This window comes from Chionomys nivalis, chromosome 2 (assembly GCF_950005125.1).
Source record: "Chionomys nivalis chromosome 2, mChiNiv1.1, whole genome shotgun sequence".
In the NCBI taxonomy this organism is placed as follows: Eukaryota; Metazoa; Chordata; class Mammalia; order Rodentia; family Cricetidae; genus Chionomys; species Chionomys nivalis.
The window spans coordinates 87111104-87125298 of NC_080087.1; positions in this window are offsets into that span (position 1 = coordinate 87111104).

A 14195-nucleotide genomic window follows, 5' to 3' on the forward strand; every position below is an offset into this window, starting at 1 on the left:
GTGAACACCTTTTCACATGTGTGATGGCCATTTTATTGGTCTTACTTGAAGAAGAAACTAGTTAGTTATTTTGCCTGTTTTTCAGAAGGGGCTGTTGTTTGGAGTTATTTAAATATTCTGTATTTTAGCCTTCAACAGATTTGTCATTAGTCAGTTTCCTTCTATTCTTTCTTCTATTATGTTGCTTACCTTCCCCTATATTGATTGTATCTACCTACCTTCCTTCTTTTCTTTCATCTTTTTTCAAGACAGGGTTTCTCTGTGTAGCTTTGGAGCCTGTTCTGAAACTTGCTTTGTAGCCCAGGGTGGCCTTGAACTCATTGAGATCTGCCTGCCTCTGCTCCAGAATGCTGGGATTTAAGGCATGCACCACCATAGCCCAGCTACTTCCTTTCTTTCATGTTGTTTTTATTTTTTTGAGACAGGGTTTCTCTGTGTAGCCCTGGTTGTCCTAGAATTCATTGTATAGACCAGGCTGGCCTTGAACTCAGAGATCTGCTGCCTCTGCCTCCCAAGCCCTGTGAAAGGGATGCACCCCCACTGCCTGACTTTATTGTATCTGTCAATGCATTATAAACTTACAGCTATTTTTCAGTAGTGATTGATTAACCAATTGTGTCTGAATATCATGGTGTGCATGTGGAGGTCACAGGATGGCTTGAAGGAGTTGGTTGTCTCTTCTACCATGCAAGTTATGGGGACGGAATTCAGATCCTCAGGTTTAATCACTGACTGCGCTATCTCATTGGCCCAAAGTTTAGAATTTGTATGCATTACAACCAATTGGTATTTTCTTTTGTGTTTTAAGTGTTTGCTAAATCCATGTCACAGAACTATTCCCTATGTTCTCTTTTTATAGATTATAGGTTTTATAGATTATAGGGCTTACATTTAAGCTCTTGATTCACTGTTGTTAGAGGATGGGGGGGTTTTCCCCCAGTGTTCATTCCTGGCACCCCTGTTGAAAGCCATCAGTGCACAGACGTGAAGGGGTTACTCCTGCTCTCGCTCCATTAGTCTATTGGGCCAGTGGTCCATGCGCTTGCGTTTGTGCAGGTACTGTCTTGTTTTAGCTCCTAGCTTGGTGTACGTTTTCACATCTGGAAGGGGGAAGATTTCCACCTTGTTAGTTTTCAAGATTGTTTTGTCCAAAACCTTATCAAAGAGGCTTTTGCTCAGAACCTGAATGAGGCTGAGGTAAATGAGGAGATGCCCGGGGCATGCCATTTAAAGAGACATTTTCTCATGGGAGGGGGCTGCCTTGTTCTCACCTTGTTGTATGACCATGAATGCAAGATACTCCCTAAATTTTGGGTCCAGGCACCTTCTTTCTCTCCTCCTCTTAATCCATGCCTTACTTAACTTTTCTCGCCTAAAATCTGCAGCCCACTCCTGGTTCACAGTCTCAGAGAGTTTAATCCATGTTTGCTTGGTCCTGTGATGATGGGGATGTATGGAGTCATAGAGCTATTCACTTCATGGTGGACTAGGAAGCAGTCAGGGATAACATCCCCCTCAAGGACCCACCCCAAGACTTACTTCTTCTAGTTAAGGCTGGCTGCTATTTCTTTTTTTTTTTTTTTTTTTTACATTTTCTTAAAATATCACCACCTGCTGGAGATCACTAAGCATTCAACAAGTGAACCTGTGAGGGATGTTTCAGATAGAATGTGTGTGTGTGTGTGTGTGTGTGTGTGTGTGATGTATATGTATCAGCTGGGACAGATAGTCCTTGCTCAAGAGGTCCCTCAGTGGCTGCTCCACAGGGCTGCTCAGGCTTTCTCCTTCCATCTCTGAGTCTGGGAACATGGCGGGTGAGCTGGCTGACAGTGGAACAGACCTGTCTCACTGCTGGCTTTGTGACTTTAGGCCGATTAAGCATTGTGATTCAGTGGCGGATTATGGACTCCCCTTTGCCCTCATAAGGGACATGAGGAAGGCCCCTTCCTGACTCTGCCCTTCCCAGATACACAGCTGTAGCTTCAGGCCAGACTCCACCATCTCCCTGCTCCGGTCATGAATGCTATTCCTTGGCCCGCACCCTTTCATTCACGCATGGCTCCTACTGTGTTTCTTACTGTGAGGGGAAGTGGATCCATGAGAGTGCCCTCAGTTTGAGCACGCTTGACCCCTCTTTCATCATTCACCTTTCTCTCGGTGTTGTCTTTGATGTTATTTTATGTTGCCACATTGAACATTCTGCTCAAGTTGACTAAGTTGAAAGCAGCCTTGTGCTGCCTACAGGTGTGTGATTTCCCCCATGGAGAGTTACCAGTATTCAGAAGAATGGTGGAGTTCAGTGATATGTGTCTGAGCTTCGGCTGTTTCAGCTGTTTTTATTTCTCTAGGTCACATCCTCCTTCTGAAGCCCATGAAGATAGTTCCAGTTATGTTCAGGATCTATTAAATAGACATTCAAATAGCCTAGAGTCTGTTCTAGGTACTATTCTAACCCTATTCCCCTGGAAGTCAGAAGTCCGTATTACTTACTTTTGATTAATATTAATTATTTGATTAAAATTCCTGACAGAAACAACGTAAGATAAAGATATAGCATGGCTCATGATTTCAGAGGGTTTAGCCCATGGTCTCTGGGCCCATGCCCTTGCACAGAGCACCATGGTAGCAGCATGTGGCAGAGGCTAGCTGGTCACATTACCTTGGACAGTGATTAAAAGCATGACAGAAGAAGGGGTGCTCTACCCCCATGGCCCTGCCCCAGTGGCCAACTTCCTCCAGCTAGCTTCTGCTTTCTCAAGTTCCCTGAGGCACCCCAAAATAGTCCCACCAGGTGGGGAGCTAATGATGAGCCTATGGGCCTCTACGGGACATTTACTATTTGATCTGTCCCAGCGGATTGGGTGGTTATCCCAATTTTGTGGAAGCAGAAGATAAGGCATAGGAAACTGACTTGCCCATGTACCTTTAAGGTAACTTATATGAGGATACTCAGCTAATGACCAAAAACACAATTACAGATCCTAGCTCGGAGCCTAACCCATACCTGACCCTCCAACCTAGAGTTTTATTCATTCTTTCATCCACCCATCCACTCAGCCACTCATCCATCCATCCATCTACCCACCCATCCATCCATCCATCCATCCATCCATCCATCCATCCATCCATCCATCCATCATCCATCCATCCAACCATCCATCCATCCATCATCCATCCATCCATCCATCCATCCATACATCCATTCATCCATCCATCCATCATCCATCCATCCATCCAACCATCCATCCATCATCCATCCATCCATCCACACATGCACCCACCCACCCATCTATCCATCCATCCACTCACCTGCCCACCCACCCATTCATCCATCATCCATCCATCCATCCATCCATCATCCATCCATCCATCCACACATGCACCCACCCACCCATCTACTCACCTGCCCACCCACCCATTCATCCATCATCCATCCATCCATCTACACACACACCCACCCACCCACCCATCTATCCATCCATCCACCCACCCACCCACCCACCCATTCATCCATCATCCATCCATCCATCCATCCATCCATCCATCCATCCACACACGCACCCACCCACCCATCTACCCACCCACCCACCCATTCATCCATCATCCATCCATCCATCCATCCATCCATCCATCCATCCATCCATCCATCTATTCACTTTGTTTCTCTGTGTGTATGCAGAATAAGTATGTGCTTTAGTACAAGTGTGGTGGTCAGAGGTCAACTTTCATGGTAATCCCTGACTTTATGGGAATGAACTCTGGGACTCTGGTGATTCCAAACTATGACATCTTCCTTTAAAGGATCTTTTCCGTTGTTTGTTTTGTGATGAGGTCTCATTAGCTGAGTCTGACTTTGAACTTACTAAGTAGCTGAGGATAGACTTGAACTCTTGATCTTTCTATTTCCATTCCAAGTGCTGGCATCGCAGATATGTGCTCCCATGCCTGGCATTCTTTCAAGAGTTCATCAAGCGGCGGCATTATTGGTGGTGCATTTTGTTCTGTTAAGATCGACTTAATTTGTTGTTAAGATCAATTTTAATTTAAAAATGTTTATTAACTTTATTTTATGTATGAGTGTTTTGCCAGGATGAATGTATATGTACCATGAGTGTGCCTGGTGCCAGAAGAGGGCATCAAATTCCGTAGCCCTGGAGTTACAGATGCTTGTGAGCCATCCTGTGGGTGCCTATAGAGGCCAGAAAAGGGTGTTGGATCCCCTAGAATTGGTTTCACAGATGCTTACAAGCTGCTGTGTAGGTGCTGGGACTCAGCTTGGACCCTAACCACTAAGGAATCTCTCCGGTCCCATCTATTTTAATTTTAAACAAAGCCGTATGGTGTTGCTTAGACATGATCTAAAGTGTAGATCATGGTTCTCCCCTCAAATGCATACAGAGTCTTTCTGAGATCTCCAATAAAGGTTTGGGGGGAATTTGTGAAATGTCTACTTCAGTGTGGCCAACACATCAGTGCCTTCTTGCAAAGCCTCACTGTTGGGTTCCACAGCTCCTAAAACAGATGCCGTTGATTTGTGAGACTTCCGGGGCCTCAGATCTTCTGGAGAGTTCTATCCAGAGCCCCTCTTTAGGAAGCTTTCTATTGTTTGTTATTCTGTTCCACAAAACACAGACACTTCACCAGCCTGGGACCCCCACCTGCTCCTGCTCAGCACATTGTAGCGACTGCACCCCATGTGCCCCGCACTTGTGCCCGTTGTGAGAAAACTGCTGGAGGAAGAAGCCAGGGAAATAATGGGGTGCATCCCATGCGTCCGCTTTGCTCCAAAGTTACAGTCCAGCACCGCTGCTGTTCAGGGCCCGCAAACATTTGCCTCATATATTTGTCTAGCCTTATAGTTGTTTTTGGCAGGAGGGCGAAGCTCGTATCAATTATTCTGGCAGGGCTGGAAGCCAGAGTTCTCCAGTATTTCTTAAATGAGATGTTATTGGAAATATAAACGCTGATATTTATTTGCCTGCGTCTGAGTTTTACATTTTGGCAAAATGTGATTAATTCACAGATGGATGAAATGCGACTTTAACCCTTTCCCTGCCACTCGAATGGTATTTAACAAACCGACTCTTCATTAAAGTGGGCATTCCAGATGATTGCTTTTCCGCAGACCCAGCCTTGGGCTGGTGGCAAGAGAGCTGTCCGTGTTACTAACCAGCTGTGCCAACACAGGTGTTCAACCTCAGTTTCCCCATCTGTAACATGAACTAAGTGGGGTTTATGTGCTCTGGTCCCTTTAGCCTGACAGCTTATGACTCTTGCAGCAATCAAATGCCCTCATGACATTTGACCTCTTCTGATGGAAAACTTTCTTCTGGGGGTGAAACATAGACATTCTGGATATATTAAATGGCCAAGTCACTGGAACAGGTAGACGATTGAAATCTTGCGGGACAAAGGCTGAATTTTATTAATGGATAATTTTGTATGAAGGCTTTTGATCCTTGTAATTCCCACAGGGCAGTCCTATCATCCCCATTTCTCAGCCTGAAAAACTGAGGATCAGAGAGACTGAATGAGACCTCAGAGATAATGCTCTGTAGCCCAGATCTCCCCAGCTTGCTGTTCTTTCTGCTAGCCCTGCCAGGAGAAACCCATCCTATGTCATATGACTTCAGAGTAGCCTTAAGGGGCCCACAGTTTGTCTTCAGTATAAAACCCAACTCGATTTTTCTCAAGAACATTCTGGGCGTTTCACAGGCCAGGGATCTGAGGTTGCATGAAATTTCTCAAAGTAATGTTCATAGCTAATAAAAAGTGAAGCTAGGAGTTTTCACTTGTGCATATTAATTTCTCAAAGCGGGGGTCTCACTGCAACCCTTGTGTACATGCATATAACTAACTGCGCTTGATCATGTCCACTGCTCTTGGTTAGTACTCTTTCTTGTCTTCCCCCTTTCCTCTTCCACATCTCTCAGGGTGCATTCTTTACCTTTATGTTTTCCTGACATTTTATACAGGAGGAAAAAAAAAACCAAGCAACTCAACCCATGCTGCTCCTCTTTGTGAGACTGGTTTATGCCACATAACACGATGACCTTCGGTTTTCTCCATTTCTGAGCAAGAAGCATGATTTCATTCCTCTTTATACACGAGTGACACTGTGCTGTGTATGTAGTTTGCATCTTCTTTATCCACTTATCATGCACGAATGGGCTTCACTCTACATGGGTCTGCAGGGGTCTTTACAGGAATCTGGCTTTGGTTCTGTTAATAGTGTCCCCGACGGTGTTCTTGCTTGATCCGATATGAGTTTTATCTCTAATATTTTGTAGAATTTCTACCAGTGTCCATACTGGATGTTCTAATTCATATTCCTGCTCTTTACAAGGGAATCTCTAGCTCTCTCCCATGGTCCATGCCTACACAAGGTCTCCTTGCATTGAGTCTTAGTCTTAGGAGCAGAAGTGAATGAACTATACAGAAAGGTGGTATTGCTGCTGGAAGCATAAATTGATTATTTATGCTTTGTTTTTAATCTACTGAAGGTGAACACGAGACCTCAGACCTCTCTTCCTACAGAGAAACCCAACAGAAATATCTATACATGCACCAGAATGTTTACAACATTGAACTCAAAGAGAGGCTGCAAAGATGGGTCAGTGGTCAAGAGCACTTCTAGAGGATCTGAGTTCGGTTCCCAGCACCCACATGCAGGCTCACAGCCATCTGTAACTCCAGTTCCCGGGGACCTTATGCTACTTTCTGGCTTCCAAGGATACTACATGCCCATGGTACATGTCCATACATGCAGGCAAAACATATACACACATATGATAAAATAAACAAATCTTTTAAAAATAAATATTAGAATAATCCCCACAAACAGATTGAAAAATAAGCTACAGTATTCATATAAATGATTATTAAGTGGCAAGAAAAACGAATGAACTAGTTTATGTCTGACAAACTGAGTAACTTTTTTATTTGAGAATTTCACTCGTGTATGTAATATGTTTGATCAACATCTCCACCCCTTCTCCTCTTTTGAGAGGAGACATCTAGGCTCTAGAGCATTCATTGTGAAACCCCATTTATATAAAATTCCTCAACTAAGAAAAGCTTGAACTGTGTTAGACATTGGTACAGTAACTACCTCTGGGTAGCAGGGCGAAGTTATGACTGGCAGAGGGCACAAAGGGATACTGTTCTATTTCTTAGTTTTAATCATAGCAACTTGAATATGTTTACTTTAGGATAACAAATTGAAGGCATGCATTTAGGACGCACGTTTGCGCATATGGTGAGAAAAAACAAACAGGCTGGAGAGACGGATCAGTGGCTAAGGGCACTTGCTCATCTTTCAGAGGATCCGAGTTTAGTTTCCAGCATCCACAACGGCAGCTCACAATCATCTGTACCACCACTTACTGGGGCTGCAACACTCTCTTCGAGCCTCTGAGGGCCCCAGGCAGGCATAGGTTGAATACTCATATATATTAGACGATTTTAGTTAGAGTTTCTATTGATCTGATGAAAAGCATCATCAAAGGAGCTTGGGGAGGAATGGGTTTATTTGGCTTACACTTTTATATTACAGTTCATCATAGAAAGGAGTCAAGACAGGAACTCAAACAGGGCAGGAACCTTGAGGCAGGAGCTGATGCAGAGGTCAGGGAGGGGTGCTTACTGACTTGCTCCCCATAGTGTGCTCAGCCCTCTTTCTTATAGAACGCAGGATCATCAACCCAGGGATGACACTACCCCATCATCAATTAAGAAAATGCATCTTAGTTTTGCCCACAGGCACATCTAGCAAGGGCATTTTCTAAATTAATGTTCCCCTTTTCAAAATGAGTTTGTCTTGTGTCAAGTTGACATAAAACTAGCCAACACACAGGCGAAAACATACATATGCATAAAATAAAAATAAATATTTCTTAAAAAACAAAACAAAAAAAAGGTCCGTTACTAAAACAAAAGTGCCTTGAGCCAGCTTGAGGCCAGCTACAGACAAAAAGAAGATGTTGTCCCTGCTAACAACCACCGGACTACCTCCCCACAACAAAACTAGAAAGTTAGGACAAAAGTTTATTAACGACCTGCAAAAAAGCAAAAAAAGTGACAACCTCACTCATCTATTAAACCTTACAACAAACAGGGCATAAAATGTGGAGCACACCCGTGCACGTCCTCTGTTGAGAAATAGATTCAAGGGGCAGGTGATGGGCAGGCTTGTACCTTGGTTACTTAGCCAAAGAGGAAATGGACAGGGATTGTGGCCAGGGCTGTAAAAGCTGTTCTTTGCAATGCTGCTGTGTTCCCCACCATTTCTATAGTATAATATTGTCCCTGGCTTTGCAAAAACTCATAAAACAAGCTTCCTCACTTTAGCTACTCCGAGATTCAGTGCTCATTCTTCTCTGTGTGTGGGGGTCTTCCTGCCCACACTCTGTCTCCATGTACTTATTTGTTCGCCTACTTTTAGTGCAGGTGATGGAACTCAGGACTTCATACATTAGGCAAGTGCTCTTATACTGAGCTACAACCCCAAATTAGGTTTAATGAAGGCAGAAAAAGAATTATAACTAATTAAAACATTAAGTGTTTTCTTAAAGTGTGTTCGATGTCCCTGACTGTGTATCTTACAGCAATTACCTAATCTCCTTTGTCATGAAGAAATTTAAGTATATAAGAGGCACGGCTCTGTGGTGTTGTTCATGTTGTTCCTTGGGTGGTATTCATGTTCTCTGGATGGCATTCTGGATCCTAGAGGACAGAACATTCATCTCCAGCAGTTGTTCAGTTTTGTGTCTGGGCCACTTTCTAGTGGCAAGACAAATATGATAAAAAAAACAACAAACAAACAAACAAACAAAAAACCACAGGGGTTTGTCCTCTGTTCAAACTCATGAATGAACTCCGGGCTTTCTGTCTGAGGAACTGAAAAATTTGGTGTCAACCCAAGATTGGGTTTTATTATACTTTTTTTTTTTTTTGAGGGAGGCAGAGAAAGAAAGAGGGAGAAGAAAGAGGGAGGGATGGGAAGCGGGGAGATGAGGTGGGCTCTCCATGCTTTGTAGGAGTATACACGGCATTAAAGAAAGAGTAGAAAAAGAAACTAAATTGGGGGATGGCTTAGTGGGTAAACGGATGGCCATGAGTTTGGATTCCAAGTAGCCATATACATACTGAGCATAGTAGTGTGAACCAGTCATCCCAGGGCTGGTGTGTGTGTGTGTGTGTGCACGTGCGCGCGTGACTTGGAGACAAATGGTTCCCTGGAGCTCACTGGTTAACCAATCTAGCCAATGAGCAAGCTCCAGGTTCAGTGAGATGCAGGTCTCAAAACACAAGAGCACTGGTAGAAGAAGTCACCTGACACTGACCTCTGGTCCTCATGGGTAGATGCACGGGCAAGCACACGGTTGTACACATGTGATGCGTACAATACACACATGCACACACACATACGCATATGCACACAGAAAGAGAAAGAGAGAGAGAACTTTTTCAACAGACGGACAAACAAGTATCTATTTAATTTTAGACCAGACTTCATTCGTCTTTTCAAGAAAAGGGGGGGTGGTGGTGGTTGGAGTTATGACTTGTAGGAGTTTGCATGTCAGGGATTCCAGGGTTGAAAGCATGAGCATCTTTGGCGGAGCTGCTGTGGTGAAGGTCTGACTAGGTATGTGGAAATAGCCAGGAGGAGATGACACAGGGGTGGAGTGGGCCCTCTAAACCAGTGGAGAGGGACTGTTTGTTTGCTGGACTTGCATCAAGAGCTCTGGTGGGATCCTGTCCCTGTATCTGTAGGGACACTTTCTACCTTGGGTACTGCCCTCCCTGGCTTGCTTGCACATGAAAATCTATTTCTTCCATCAGGACTGAGAGGGACTATTCAGCAGAATGTCAGTGTGTGACTGGGAGAGCTGGGGATGTAAGGGGTGGGGACAGGAACCAAAGCCACACCTGTGTCAGAACTGGTTTCTCTTCACTCTTGCCTGCAGTTTGCACATAGTAGGTGCGCACAGTATGCTGCCCCTGAAATTACCCTCCACTGTGAGAGCGAAATTCTCTCCGCCTTCCCTCTCCTCCTCCTCCTCCTCCTCCTCCTCCTCTCTCTCTCTCTCTCTCTCTCTCTCTCTCTCTCTCTCTCTCTCTCTCTCTCTCTCTCTCTCTCTCTCTCTCTCTTTTGTTTTTCGAGATAGGGTTTCTCTGCGGTTTTGGAGCCTGTCCTGGAACTAGCTCTTGTAGACCAGGCTGGTCTCGAACTCACAGAGATCCCCCTGCCTCTGCCTCCCGAGTGCTGGGATTAAAGGCGTGCGCCACCACCGCCCGGCTCTCCTCCTCTCTTAATTCCACTTGCATCGTGGGTCCCCTCTGTGTCCTTGGTGGACTCTGACTTTGGAGGGACTAACTGGAGTCTAATTCTTACCATGGGTTTGCCAGTGTCTGATAGCTGTGGAGGGCACCTGAATCATCGCATGCCTTGGTTTCCCCCGTATTCACGATGGGTACCATACTTTTTCTTGCAGATGGGGTAAAATGAAAGCGAAATGATAGACGAAGTAAAAAAAAAAAAGCGGCAACGGGGGGGCGGGGGCATGGATGCAAATCCATCACTGTAATTAGCATCACCGTGATGACTTTTGTTAGAGCCCTCCATGGTCCCACACCACTAAAGACATGGTCGAGGAAGAGGGAACAAGGAAACAAGAGCAGCATCTGCCTGCAACCTTGGGGTAGGAAAAAAAAACAACCCTTCTATTTTCTCTCCTTTTTGCAAAGAGGACTTGATGTGATCGGGTCATTGCATGTAAAATGCTTTAAGAATCTGGTCAGCACTTCATCATTTTAAAATTCAAACATTTCTGAGCCCTTTCTTCCCTCGCCCTGTTCATATTTATCTTCTTGGTCTCGCCTTCATCGGGCACCACATTTGTATTGATAAATTGTGGGTAGCTGGAGATGTATTGATGGGATGGAGACAGCTCAAAATGTGGACCGCTGCGGCTTTGCATATCATTACACCTAGCTAGCTTTTCGCCTCCTGAAAGCTGTCGATTCGTGCGTTATTGCTATTCAGGCTGATAAATGACAGTAATTGTTCTTAAGTTGAAGATCTGCTTTAATATGCTGTCTGGCCTGAGAATTTCTTGAGCACCGGGGTTAAACTAGTTCGCCACTAGAGCTAGCAAAATGGCCTATTTTTTTCATCACAGACTACAGAGTTAATTGAATTACTTGTTCTTTGTGCAATTTGTAGCCGGGGCTCTAAAGAGACCATGAACTGCCGAGGGAGGGAGGAACATTCTATGGGGGCTCAAGGGTAAGCCTGGACTCTGCCTCAAGGACAATGCCCCCACCGTGTCCTGAACACCTGGCAGTTTTCACCTCTCCGTTTAGTTTGCTCTTTTTTTTTTCGGGACTTAACACGACAAGTTGGGGTGTCGCCACTGAGGCTGCATCCAAACTTGGTCACTGCTGGTAAGTTTGTGACCTCCCCTCTCCCACCATGCAGGGGGAGATGGAACATGACAGGCAGGCTCTGTGTTTGCCTCTGGTTACTTGTGGATGTCCAAGGCTGCCCCAACAACATACTTCTAAAAGATAGCAGGTCCCTCATGACGGCAGGGAATTTTTCTTTCTTTGGCATGAGCGTGCTTGCGTGTGTATGCCGTGTGTGCGTGTGGGGACTAGAGGTCAACATTGGGTGTCTTTTCTCATCTCGCTCCACGTTCGTTCTTGGGACAGGATCTCTCACTGACTGCAGGGCTGGCCCAGGAGTATCCCTGTTTCTGCGTCCCTAGCGTTGGCATCGCAGGTTTCGAACACAGCTCCCAGCTTTTTTTAAAAAAAATATTTTATTTATTTTTTTATTTATACAATATTCTGTCTGTGTGTATGTCTGCATGCCAGAAGAGGGCACCAGACCTCATTACAGATGGTTGTGAGTCACCATGTGGTTGCTGGGAATTGAACTCAGGACCTTTGGAAGAGCAGGCAATGCTCTTAACCACTGAGCCATCTCTCCAGCCCAGCTCCCAGCTTTTTAAAAACATTATTTTTATGCGGGTTCTGGGTCTTGAACTCAGGATATCATGCATGTATGACATGTGTTTTCCTGACTCATCTACCTCCAGGCTCTTTGATGCCTTTTTCCAGATTCTCAAATGCAAGCGCTTGAGTTTCTCCAGTTATATTTCCTCTACGCCTTTAACTTGGTTTCTTACCTAGCTGTTGTCCTCATGGTAACTCCAGGCCCTGGGAGTTCATCCCAAGGACTGTCACCAACAGGTCTGCCTCGAAGGGTCTTCAAGCCAGCATTCCTCAGCAGAAGCACCCATGGATAAATGAATTAGTTATAAAAACCTGAAGAAAACCATCTGACCGTGCCCCCCACCCCGGGAATGTCTCCCCCAATTCTGCTGTGTGGACAGGTCCATGTTATTATGGTATCTATGGCTAATTGTTCCCCTGGAAGAATGGACCCCAAAGCAAATGGGGAGCAAGTAAGAGGCCTCCTGTGTCTTACGTGTCCAATGTTCGTTGGACAGTTCCCTAAGGGACATCACTGGGACCCCGAGTGTCAGATTTGTATCTGCCTGAGGATCACTGTCCCTGTCCCCAACAACTCCTGCCTTCATCCTCCTCCAAATGTAAAATTAGTTTAAAAAATAATATATTTCCAAGCTTTTGGATAAACTCTTTTGGATATTTGTGGTAGTTGTTTTTCATTTCTGGGAGAAGCAACTTACGAGACGGGCTATTGGTTTTAACTTAGAGTTTCAGGGGCTTGCAGCCTACCATGGCAGGGAAGGCATGGCGGTGTTGGTGCAGTGGGAACGTCGGGAGAGCCCTCCCTTGGTGGCAGACAGGGAGTATGGAGGAAGTCTGCCCCAGGGATTCGCTTCACCAGCCAAGCCCCACTGTGTTGAAATTGTCTTACAATTCAACGGGGATTGATTGTTCAAAACATGAACATGGGGCACATTTTGAACCACACCCCAACCATGTTGTCAGTGGGTAATCTTCTGTCTCTGGCTGGAAGGGAGTGCTAGGCACCAAATGATGTCCAGCAGCCTACCTGACTCATTTATCCTGGTTAGGTTCAACTGAAGAATTTTTGGGTGGGTGGGTGTGGGGCTGGAGAGGTGGCTCAACGGTTAGGAACATGTACTGTTTTTTCCCAGAGGACCCAAGTTGGACTTCCTGCACCCACGTTGGCCTCTTTGAGCACTGCATTCATGTACACAACCCACACATGTATAACTAAACATGTATAACTAAAATGAAAACAAATCTTATTTTCTTTTAATTTTGAGAGGGAGTGTTTTGCCTGCATGTATGTATGTGTACCACGTGAGTGCTTGGTGCCGGCAGAGGTCAGAGATTTATATCAGATCCCCTGGAACTGTAGTAAGAACAGATGGATATGTGAGTTATCATGGGGGCGCTGGGAATCGAACCTAGGCCCTCTCTGCAAGAACCATGTATGCTCTTAGCTGCCGAGTCATCTCTAGCCCACTAAAATTAAATATTAAAAGACGCTTGGAATGTACTTTGTGTGTGTTTCTTCTGTGATATCAGCTCTCCTATTTGTCCCCTGAAGCAGGGCAGAGGGATGGGACCCCCACACCAGAGGTAATGCGGTAGTGAAAACCCCCTCATGCCAGGGTGTCAGTCACTCCTCATCATGAAAGCCCATACACACCCACCCTTTGCTCCCAGACGAGGTCTGAAATAATGAAAGGCGGTTGCTTGAAACGTCACTCATCTGGGTTTATTGGTAGCACTATTTAGAATAGAATTCGCATGTAATAGAACTTCTGATCAGAAATGAATGCATTCCCAGGCAGAGCTATCACACCAGTGATTTCATACAGAAGCTTCCAACACTAATGGAGCTGGTGCAGTTCACTTGATAACGCTCTAGACACAGAGGGATCATTTTTTTTTTCCCTGTCGGTAACTCGAATATGTGAGTGCAGATGGCTCACCTGCTCTTTTCCCATGCAGCACCCAGGAATGTCCCTCTCACATCTTCCCTGGACTAGGGGGAGAAGAGAAATTTGCTTCTCTCACATCTGACTCCTTCCTTCCTTGGGCAGAGGATAATGCTGCTCAAGGACTAACAGAGGCCTGCCAGGGGTGGGAGTGTGTGTGGTTTCCCAGGGCTCGATGGAGGTCAGGACCCCTCAGAAGGCTGCCAGTAGGGAGAAGACCAGCCTGGG